This window comes from Dipodomys merriami, unplaced genomic scaffold (assembly GCF_024711535.1).
Source record: "Dipodomys merriami isolate MVZ:Mamm:240054 unplaced genomic scaffold, mDipMer1.0.p SCAF_380, whole genome shotgun sequence".
Lineage (NCBI taxonomy): Eukaryota > Metazoa > Chordata > Mammalia > Rodentia > Heteromyidae > Dipodomys > Dipodomys merriami.
In genome coordinates, this window is record NW_027205382.1 from 692573 (window position 1) to 704822 (window position 12250).

The following is a 12250-nucleotide window of genomic DNA, read 5'->3' on the forward strand; positions in this document are numbered from 1 at the left end:
TGTGAAGCCTGTGTTTTATCTTCAGGAAAACACACACATAGGATAAAAGGAAAAGGAATAATGTAAACTGTCCTTCATATTCTCTTTTGTTTAGGATTTTTTACCTTTCTCTTCATAAGTAAAACTACTATAAAAACATTCTCATTTTGTCATGGGGCTTATGAAGTTAATTAGGAAGTGTTTCTTTCTTTTTAAAAATTTCTGGAGCAGTCAAATAAGAGATACATTGGGTAAGGTGGCATATGCCTATTATTCCAGCTACTCAGGAGGTGAAAACAGGAGGGTCACAAGTTGAAGGCTATCCTGGTTTAGCATGGCCTATCCCTGCCAACAAAGAAAAGAAAAGAAATGAAAAACTCCCAACTAACCAAACTAAAAAACACCATATAAATAAAAAGGCTTCGGGCATTAATCAAGTAGTAAAGGACTTGTTTACAATGGGTAATTTTCCAGGTTTGACACCTAACAATAAGGAAAAAAAAGAAGGTATTTTCTTTGACAAAATTGCCCATGAAATATTTGGTTAGAGCTGTTTTTCCCTTTTCCCTTTTTCTTTCTCTTTCTTTTATTTTGGAGACATAGTTTTTCTACAATCTATATAGTAACTTTTAATCCTCCCAATTAAACCTCCTAAGAGTTGAGACTACAAGCAAATGTTATGACACCTGTCCTTGTTGGCATTTTTTACAATAAATTGTGTTGGCATAAGTTTAGTATACAGAAAAGTTTAAATGTAGTAAATATTTTGTATGTCCCCTCATTCCTCTACTGTTAATGGAATGTACCAGTATGTAACTATTGTATGTTTGTAAAATAAAAAAGCAACATTGGTCTTTTGCTATTAACTAAATTGCAACCTTTACTTCATTTTGCCAACTTTTGTACTACTTTCCTTTCCTTTTCTAGTATCCACTACTTTTGCTTTTGCCTCTGCCTTTCTCGTTTCTTCATGCTATCTATCTACTCAGGTGTTCCATCAATGAGGAAAATTAACAGTAGGTTAAAAATCACCATTTTCCAGGCACCAATAGCTAATCCTTGTAATCCTAGGTATTCAGGAAGCTGAGATCTGAGGATCACAGTTCGAAGCCAGCCTGGGCAAGAAAGTGGGAAACTCATGATAAAATCAGCATTTAATAAATAACCCAAGGGCTGAGAATGTGGCTCAGTGGTAGTATGCTTGTCTAGCATGCACGAAGGCTTGAGTTTGATTCCTCAGTGCCACATAAACAGATAAAGCTGGAAGTCATGCTGTGGCTCAAGTGGTTCAGTGCTAGCTAGCTTTTAGCTAAAGAACTTCAGCAATAGTGCCCAAGCCTTGAATTTAAGCCCCAGGACTAGCAAAACAAACAAATAAAAAAGTAGCTCCCCCATTGTTTTGTATGTAGTGTTCCAACTCCATGGTGCACATTATCCTTTCAGCCAAACCAATATAACAAACCACAATTTACAGTGCTCAGCAGCCCCATGTGGTCAGTAGCCATCATATTGTATACCAGAAGTACAGAGGTGAGGAAGAAATGTAAAGAAAGAAAGTCACTAGGACAACCTATTTTGAGACTATAAATGAATAATCTAGTTTCTAGACTGTCCTTAGACTAGATGCGTGGCTTGAAGAATCAGGGAATGTTAGATTTTGACCCTGCTACCTGTAAAATGAGGGCAACCATACCTCCCACCACTAGGATTGAAATCTAGAAAGGACTGTTCCAAGAGTATAAGCCTTGCTAACGTAGGCTCCTACCGAGCAGAAATATAGAGTTCCCCATCAATAATGCCTGGACACAAAGAGAGAATTCACAAATGGGATTGTACCAAACTAAGAAGTTTCTGTATGGCAAACAACATCATAAGCAAGCTAAAAAGAGCCTATTGAAGGAGATATCTTTACCAGCTATATATCACAATATACAAAGAGCTCAATAAATTATACTAGCAAAGAATTATCAACCCAATTAACAAATAGGAAAACAACCTAAGTAGAGACTTCTCAGAAGAAATAAAACTGGCCAGTAGTCACATAAAGAAATGTTCAACCTCTCTGGTCATAAAGGAAATGCAACTCAAAACACTTGAGATTCCATCTCATTTTAGAGTGATCATTACCAACAACACACACAACAAAAATACAACAGATGCTGTCACAGATGTACAGGCAAAAGATTATAACAGTGTTGGTGGGAATGTAAACTTGTTCAACCACACTGCAAAACAAAAAAACAACTAGGACTACTATGTGATCCAGAACTATCAGTGTTGGGCATTTATCCAAAAGACTAAAAATCAGCATAAAGTAAAGCCACCTATATAACTATGTTCATTGCCAAGGTGTAGATATAGCACAAATACCTTCAATAAATGAATGGATCAAGAAAATATGGTATATATACACGGAGGAATTTTACTCATCCATTAGAATATTATATCATTTGTAAAGAAATAGATGGACCTGGAAAATTTTTTGTGAAGTCAGGATGCATGTTTTCTCTCATATATGGAAGATGGGTCTCCTTTATAAATATACAAGTAAACATATACAGGGTTTTGTGCACATATACATAAACATATTACACAAAGTACAGTATATATAAGAAAGACTTTAAATGGTGTAATTCTTTAGAAAAACTGACAGTACAATAAAATGAATATGAAGAAACTGTCAATTAAAGGTGGGGAGGAGGTAAAAGAAGTCATAATTTTCAATGTATATCCAATGAAACTAAGAAAATTGAGGGTAAGGAGGTGCATTTCAGGGATGGAGGAGGTCATAAAAAAAGTGTTATTGATTAGGATTCATTGTACTTACAAATAAATATGTAATTAAAAATAATAATGCCTGAGCCTACCACCTATGATTTCCAGGTTCACACTTCTGGGAAGCAATCCCCCTTTCAAACCACCATGAACCACCTCATCTTACTTGGAAAGGGTACCACTTTGTTATCTCTGGCAGATCAAATTAATGCTGCCTACATATCCCAAGCCATTAATATAAGGCCAGAAACCATGAAACTATTACAGGAAGTGGCAGGGGAAACACCATGGCTCCTAGAACACATGTTGAAACTTTCCAAGTAAAGATCCAGAATCACAACAAATCAAAGAAAGACTAGATAAATGGGATTGCATGAAACTTAAACATTTCTGTCTGGTAAAGGACATAACAAGCTAAATAGAAAAGTCACGGAATGGGAGAAGAATTTTATGAGCTTTGCATCAGACAAGGGCCTAACAGGAAAAAATACACATAGAACACAAAAATTATCCCCAATAAACCCTCAAATAACACCTAAATGAGGTAAAGTCCTAAAGAGAGACTTCTCAGAAGAAGTAAGAATGGCCCATACGTGAAGAAATGTTCAACATTCTGAACATAAAGAAAATGTAAACTAAAACAACACTGTAATTCCACCTCACCCCAGTAAGGAAGGCCAATAATTTTTTTTAAGTGATTACTAACAAATGATATCATGGATGTGGCCAAAAGGGAGCTCTATCACTGTTAGTGAGAATATAAGTTGTTCAACCGGTCTGGAGGCTGAGATCTGAGTATTGTAGTTTGAAGTCAACTTGTCTTCATGTGGCCAACAAAAAGCCACAAGTAGAGCTGTGGTGCAAATGGGTAAAGTGGTAGCTTTCATTACAAAATTTTAGGGACATTACACATATTCTGCATTCAAGCTCCAGTATTGGCTGTGTGTGTGTGTGTGTGTGTGTGTGTGTGTGTGTGTGTGTGTGTGTGTGTGTGTGTGTGTGTGTGTGTGTGTGTGTGTGCGCGCGCACGCGCGCGCGCGCGCTAGTGATTTACTAACTGCATCAAATATTTTGGTCTATTTAAATTATTAAGAAAACAAAGCTTGTATGTCCTGTGATTTTTTTGTGTCTCTGTGTATGTATGTGTCCACCTGGTGAAGGTGTGGGTGTGGGTGTGTGCATCCGTATGTGCATTTACTTTTTATCTTGCTTATTCTCCACCTGTGTTAACAATATTGTCATTAGAGTTCTTGATTATAGCCATTCTAACTGGGGTGAGGTGGAATCTCAATGTTGTTTTGATTTGCATTTCTTTTATGATTAGGGAGGTTGAACATTTCTTCATGTGTCTATTGGCCATCCTTCTTTCCTCTTCAGAGAAGTTTCTCTGTAAGTCTTTAGCCCACTTATTTATTGGGCAGTTGTTTCTTTGAGGATTTGTTGTTGGGGGATTTAATTTTTTGAGTTCCAGATATATTTTAGATATGAGACCCTTGTCCATTGAATGGTTAGTAAAGATCTTCTCCCAATCCGTGGGCTTTCTATTGATCTTGCTAGCTATGTCCTTTGCCTTGCAGAAGCTCTGCAATTTCATGCAATCCCATGCCTCCATCAGAAAGAATGACATTGCCCCATTTGTTAGGAAATGGGAAGAGTTGGAAAAAAATATATTAAGTGAAGTAAGCCAGGCCCAAAGAAACATAGGTCCCATGCTTTCCCTTATTTGCAATAACTAGTATATATCTGAGACAAGCAGAAACAGTCAGATAAGCTGATGTTAGGGAAAATGAACCCCAAGATAAGGACTCAAACGTTTTTTCTTGCTTGCTATTGTTTCTAACATATTTATAAGATATTTCTTTGTTGCTTTATATTTCCCTCCCCTATGGTATAACGCCTGTTTTCACTGTATTTGATGTAAGTAAGTATAATTTGTGGAAGGGAAGGTGGACCCATTGCAACAATGAGATGTACAAGACATTATGTCAAAAAACGAACTTTACAACTTTGGCACGAGGAGGGGGAACAAGGGGAGGGTATAAGAAGGGATGATAAGGGGAAACAAAGGAGGAGGCAACAATGCTTGATAAGAAATGTACTCATTACCTTGCTCATGTAATTGTAACCCCTCTGTACAGTATTTTCACAATAAAAAAGAAAAATATATATATATAAGACAAAAAAAAACCAATGTTGTCAGAATTGAAAGGTGGTCACTACTGTTTAATGTTATGACAATTTTCCAAGCTTTTTTAAGTCAACAAATGACTATTTGAATTGTTAACTGAAGGACAGAGAGGGAGGAGAAAGAAAGGGGGATAGAGAGGGGAGTTCTAAATCTAAGACTGTAGCAGCCATATTCCAGAACAAGCCTGCAGAACTAGGTATAAACTAGATCCAGAGTTGTGCCTTCTGTCGGCTAGCTCTAAGAAAGCACAGATCTGGGCACAGATGTGGATTGTAGGAAAAAAGACAATTCAGTAAAAACAAATTCAAATGGTCTGAGACACTTACACAAGTTTTGCACATCACTTCCACTTGAGCTGCTGCTGTGCAGGCCCAATATTTGATCTGAAGCAAAACTTGGAATTACAAAAGTTGAAACCCAGTGTCTAGTAACGTAAAAGGCCTGTGTAACTCCTTAATCCTCATACCTGATAGTGTGACCTAGTGGGAAAGGCAGAGGGCAGCCTTACAGCTATTGCAGACATCTTCCTTGGTGAACTATGAGCTACCACCTTCAGTCATGTGGTTCCAGCACAGACTTGGCTCAGGTCTGTGAACCTGAGTGTAGAAGTTTGAATCTCTATAATATGAATGGAAATTTGGCCTCATACTAAGCTAGCAGTTTGAAGGGACCTCAGGTAGCTGTGGACAAGAAGTCTCCTTTTAATATCCTGTCCTTTTTTGCACATTTGGTTTAAACGCAGGTATACATAAGTAGCAGCAGTGGCCACCCCAGGGTGAAGCAAGAGAGCCACAGTAGAGGGACAGGGGTCAAGCTCATGCCATCTGCCATTTTATGCTGCTTGAATCGACATGTTCTGCATGTATTTTAGTAATTCAAGAATAAAAATTAACATTGCCTATAGAGTTTTTAATTGCCTCTTTGCTAATGACTCTACTAGATTATTTTTCTAAGGGAGGATTGTGAGAATCCTAGATCAGAGGCTACACTGCTTTGGGGAAAGATCAAAGAGTCAATAAAGCCCACTATTAACCAGTTGTGAGACCTACTGTAAGTCCTTGCACTTTCTGGTCTCAGTTAATGTATCTTTTAGATATCTTCCTGCTGTCCTCTGGAAATTCTATGGAGCCAACCTTATGTGTCAGACCAAAAGGACAAAGCTGTTATTCCATGTGCCAAAGATTAGGCAGGGGTTGGGGTGAGGCCATGCCATGCCATGGTGGATTGTGCTATGATAGCAAACCCTGGGTCCCTCCAGATCAGGCAGGTGGTTGAAAATGGCATGGGATCTACCTCATCTTATCTCCAACTTGTTGGCTAAACTCCTGTGAGTCCCTCCTTCAAGGTGATGGCTGTAGGATCTGGTCCCTGAGAGGCTTCCATTAACTTCTCTACAGTTCATGGTCTAATTTACACAATGAAGAATGCTGCCAAATGTGTGTGTGTGTGTGTGTGTGTGTGTGTGTGTGTGTGTGTGTGTGTGTGTATGTGTGTGTGTAGCATGTCATACTTCCACTATGTAATAATGTTGGAGAAGTGAGGTGGCTTAACCCATATGAAAAAACCTAGCTAGTGCCAAACTACACAAAAAGTGCCAGTTGTTATTAGCACCAGTCATGGGTTAGTATTATCACTAACATTAGTATAAATCAGAGGACATAAAAGCCCCATCTGACCTACCAGGTTAGAATTTAGGGATCATTTCCTCCTCTGCTACATCTCAGGCACTGAAACTCTTTTCAACAGACTTGAGGAAGAAGTCCACCTGTGAGGCCCAAAAGAACCCCCATGCTGGCATATGAGTACTATCATACACACACACACACACACACACACACACACACACACACACACACACACACACACACACACACACACACACACACACACACACACACCCCTCTTGTAGGTTGAGCAGTATGATCAAGGATCTCCTCTGAGCTGTGAACTCTGTACAGCTAAGGCTAGAATTGGGTAGGAAACGGGAGCAGAGCAGCTTTCTGCACTTCACCAGCTGTCTGACTGGTCTCCCACTGCCCAATAGTAGATGGGTGTTACCTCAGATGCTCTGCTCTGAGCTGGAGGGACAGTGTCTTCCCTTGGGGGGACAGTGAAGGGATTACAGAATCTACACAGGTAATATGAGCAGTCCTGCATCATGAAAATACTTCCTTTAAATGCTAGTTTATTAGAAAGCTTTAAGTACATTTGGCCAGTACTGACATATATTCATGTATTCTTTCTATTTTTTTAAAATAAAAATCGGTATTTTTAAACTCTCATTTCTCTGTACGCCTTCTGGTATATTCCTGTAGTGTCTAAAGTCTCACTTTAAAGCTTCAGTTTCGCCTCTCTCTGGTGAACTTTGGTGAGTGTTATTGAGTAATTTTCTTATTTAATGCAACCAAGACAAAGCTGAGGATGAAAACAGTGTTACTTTCAGGCTAGCATGAACACCTGATAAAAGAAGATGATGGCTTTACAACCATCATGCAAAAGGTCCTGCCACTGGAGATAGGGGATTGTATTTCCTCTGCCTTCCTAGCTCCAGGGTAAGCTCTGGCCTCCCAGTAAAGAAATTCCTTTCTAAGAAAAAAAAGCATGCCACCAAATTGCAGCAGGTCAGCACATCCACATTATTTCTGCTTAAGAACACATCTCCTAGCCATATACTGATGACTCACACTCATAACCCTAGCCATACAGGAGTCTGAAAACAGAAGATCTCAGTTCTGGGACATGCTGGGGCATGAACGGTCCATGAACCTTTTATCTCATTCGCCACAAAAAGCCAGTATTAAAGTGGTGGCCCAAGCGGTACAGCACTACCCTTGAGCAAGAGAGCTGAAGGACAGTGCCCAGTCCTGGAGTTCAAACCCAATACTGGAATGCACGCACGCACGCACACACACACACACACACACACACACACACACACACACACACACACACACACACACACACACACAGAAAAGCTAGTAGTGGGGCTGTGGCTCAATGGTATAAGTCTAGCCTTATGTGAAAAATTTGGCTAAGGGACAACCTCAAGGCCCAGAGTTCAAGCCCAAGTAGCATAACAACAACAACAATAACAACAACAAAGGCTAGTTCTAGTAAGCTTTCCAGACATAACTGGTTCTCTCCTTTTATATGGTACTGAGGTTTGAACTCAGGGCCTCATGTTTTCTAGAAACACACTCTAATATTGAGCCCCATCTGCATCATTTTTGCACTGTTTATGAAACAGGGTCTCATTTCTTGCTGAGGTTTGCAACTGGATTTCAGTCCTCCTATTTTCCTTTCCCATCACTGCTGGGATGAGAGGTACACACCACTATGCATGGCTTCTTCTGTTGAGATGAGGCCTCACAGTTCTGTCTAGATGGACCTGAAAACGCAATTTTCAGTCTCAGCCTCCTCATCACTATGCTCAGCTTATTGAAGCCCTAGATTCAATCACCACTGCAAAAATAAAAATAAGGGCTGGGAAGGTGGCTCAGTGGTAGAGTGCTTGCCTTGCATGCCTGAGGCCCTGGGTTCGATTCCTCAGCACCACATAAGCAAAAAGAAAAAAGGCTGGAAGTGGCACTGTGGCTCAAGTGGTAGAGCGCTAGCCTTGAGCTGAAGAGCTGAGGGACAGCACCCAGGCCCAGAGTTCAGGCCCCACCACCGGACCCCCCCCCCCAAAAAAAATGGAAACACAGTTTGGTAACAAGAGGGAAAAGAGATAGAACAATTATCCTGGGCAGCTCCTGAAGTCCCATCTGGAGGCTTTATTTACCAACATTAGGAATAAATTGAAACTATGTAACAAGACAGCCCTGTCTGCTTTCCTTAGCAACCAAACATCCCTGCCTGTCCTTTCTCATTTATGCCAGAGCCAAAGGGCTCAGTAGACCATGACTAATGGAGCTGAATTTGTAAGATGAAAAAACAAGCCCTGAACATGTCTGGAAACCTAGAAAGCTTCTGGAGCATTAGAACTCTTAGGCCTTTCAGAGATCAGATTTGAAGAGAAACTAAATGTTCAGAGAGAAAGCCAAGATGTGTTCTGAGATGTGTAGATTCCTTAAAAATACACAGACTTCCCAATGACACAATCCTCCATGCCAACAATAGCCCTTCAGAGTGAGGCTCAGGGAATGGTAAACACACTACACTTTTCTACCTGTCAGACACCAGGCCAGACCCTGAGGGCAGCAGGGAGAGAGGGCTCAGCCCTGTAGCAACCCAAGGATGAAGCTCAGAGGACACCTAATAACACAATGTGCTCAGACTTCCTAAAGTTCCAACAGCTGCCAGAAGGTGTCCCCAGTCCTTCAAAGAGATGAAGCTGTGATGCCCAGCTCTATAGCACAAACTCCCCACCTAATGTTAGCCCTGTAGAGTGAAATGCAAGCCAAGTAGGGCTGTCTGATAAATTCCCTAAAATCATTGGGCTCCACACCACCATCCGGTCACTTGTCCTCTGGTGACAAAGCCTCAAGTTCATTCAAGACAGAAGCAGCCATGATCTCAACTCTACCTGCCAAGGGCAATTTGGCAAGCCTTTCTCTTTTGCTCCCTCAGGGGTGGAAAATCTCACCAAGGGACCACCCCCCACCCAACCAACCAGTCAAACAAGCTGGAGGCATTCTCATTGGGCAGGACAGACCAACCTTTCCATGAGCCCATTTCTGAGGGCTTCCCTTCCCTCAGAAGCCTTAGAAGGGACATCTGCTCCCTCCAGCAGCAGGCCTGCCACTCCTCCCAGACCGGCACTGACCACAGCAGCTTCTAGCCAGATGGACACTCATGTCCAAGTTTGAGAGTGCTGCTGTCCCCAAGTTCTATGGCTGAGATACTAGGCAGCTTCTTGTGCCTGCAGGTAGGCCACGATGAGGACTCTGCAATGCCATGAAGCAAGGTTTCACCTCCCAGCCTGTCTAGTGCACAGCTGGCCAAACCTTGTGTCTGTTTGGACTCCGTTTTCCCTGGATCTGCAGTGTTGGGAACCTTCAGATCTCCCTGCCAGAGCCAGCACTGAATTGCCTATGAAGAGCACCAAGTGCTCCTGGTCCATCTACTGCAGTCTTTAGCAGTTTGTCCCCCCACCAGCACGGGACCCTCTGGTGCAACCAGTTTTAGGAGGACATTTCTGGGTAGCAAGCAAGTCTAGCTTTTCATTTGGAAGCCAGCAGACTACTAATATAGGCTCATCACCTGTCCCCCTGCCAACCTGACAGTCCAGTCCTTCCCAGCTCCATTGCCCACCTTGTGTTTAGGTGCCCTCTGAGCTCAGCTTCTGCTCCTGAACTTGCCCATGTATTCTGAAAAGAGCTCAGAGAAGCTTTTGGTATCTGTTGTGCCCCAGAAGTCAGTGAGGCTTCTGCAGCCCCCAGCCTTGCTTCAAGCACAGCCACCAACAAGTGAACACCCCTAGGCTCCACCATAGACCTCTGACTTGGGTAAAAGTCATCAGCCCACAGTCAGCAGTCAGCAGTCCTGGCACAGGGGTATCTGCTAAGGCTACCCAGTAGCTGCAGGGGCTATGACATCAAGACAGAGGCAGGCACACCCATGCAGGCTGACTTTGAAACAGCTCCTCCTTCAGGTGCAGGCCTTCTGGCCTTTGAAACAGAACATGACATTGCAAAAGATCACAGCACACACTAGAAGAACCTGATAAGCAATGGTCCTGTGCTCAGAGAGCTGACAGAGGCAGGAAATCAAAGAGAGAGAAGGGTGGAAGGAGGGAGGGATGGAGAGAGAGAAAGAGAAAGGCTAGCTCTGCTTTGTGCCTGTTTCAATATCCTTGCCAAGAAATGCATATTTTTTTATCAAGAAATAAAGAGGAAAACTTATAACTCTAACTCTGATGGAGTAACTGGGCTCAATCTAGACTTCCTACCTTAAACAATCACAAAAGTGGAAGTTATGTGAAAATAAATATATGTATGTAAATGTATATATAATATAAAAAGGTAGGCATATATATGTATATTCACATATACAATGTGAATATTTAATGTCCACACTAAGACACATTCTAATTAAAGTCAGACAGAAAACCTCCCAAAGTGCAGAGACACAACTCATCACACACAAGTGATCTTCAATGATACTGTGACAAATTTCTCATCAGAAACTAGATTAACAGCAAGGGAAACAAATTTAAAGTGCTAAAAGGACACCTAAAACCCACCTTTCTACCAAATATATTTCCTTCAAATGTAAGAGATGAGCTAAGTACCTACTGATGGCTCAGGCCTCTAATCCTAACTACTCAGGAACGTGAATTGTGAGATTGTGGCTCAAAGCCAGCCTGGAACTTGTCCCATCAGGAGGAAGTTGTAGGACACAGCTGTCCTCGAGGAGGAGGGAGGCCTTTGTGCCGTGTCATTGCTAGAACAAGACATAGGATAAGGTGACCATCAAGAATGGGGGCTATTAGCTAGTGTTTCCAGAGAAGCAATTTATATGATGCAGGAGTCCTCTAGAAAGTCAGAGGACTTTCACCACTGTCCTAGTGGTTTCAGAAATGCCATGATAATGACCATAGCAACTTCGAGCCCAGCTGGAGTCCTTAGCAATAGTCTTTGAGGCCTAAGAGCTAGAATGTCAATGGTGGCAGGCTGTCATTGATCCACTTTTTCTCTGACCTCACTGGCCCAGACTCTGATTGGTCCATTTCCTCCATTGTGTGAAGTATATAGGAAGCCACTGTGCTCCAACCTATGTCAGTTAACAGAGCTGGGAGCTCTTGCTTGGTGACCCGCTGGACTGACTCAAAGCTAAATTGATGATTCTTTTGGTTGCAGGGGCAAGTTGCCCTTTGGATTTTGGTATTTCTTTTTATTTTTTCTGGGTTTTCCATTATTTTATTTAGTTTATTTTAGTTAGATTTGCTACCTGCCATCATAGCAGAACGATGGAAGAATACAAAGAATCATCCTCAAGCTCCTTGAAGGAGGACATCATCAAACAATACCAGATGAAAGAGCTCATCGACCATGGTACCTATGGAAAAGTGAAACTGGCCCATTCCTGCCTCACAGGCACAGAGGTGGCAGTTAGAATACTCTGGGAGAGTCCTCCAGTCATTGGAGAAAGAATGAGGTAGACATTTTTTTGACTGTACAGCACAAACACATCATCAGGTTGACCAGGTGATGGAGAAGGAAGAGTATGTGTATCACATCATGGAACTGGCCACTAGGGGATACCTCCTGGGGTGGATCTGAAAATCCTGCTGCCTATATGAGGATGAAGCCAGGAGGCTCGTCACGCAAATTGTAAGTGCTGTTCACTACCTACACCAAAACAGAA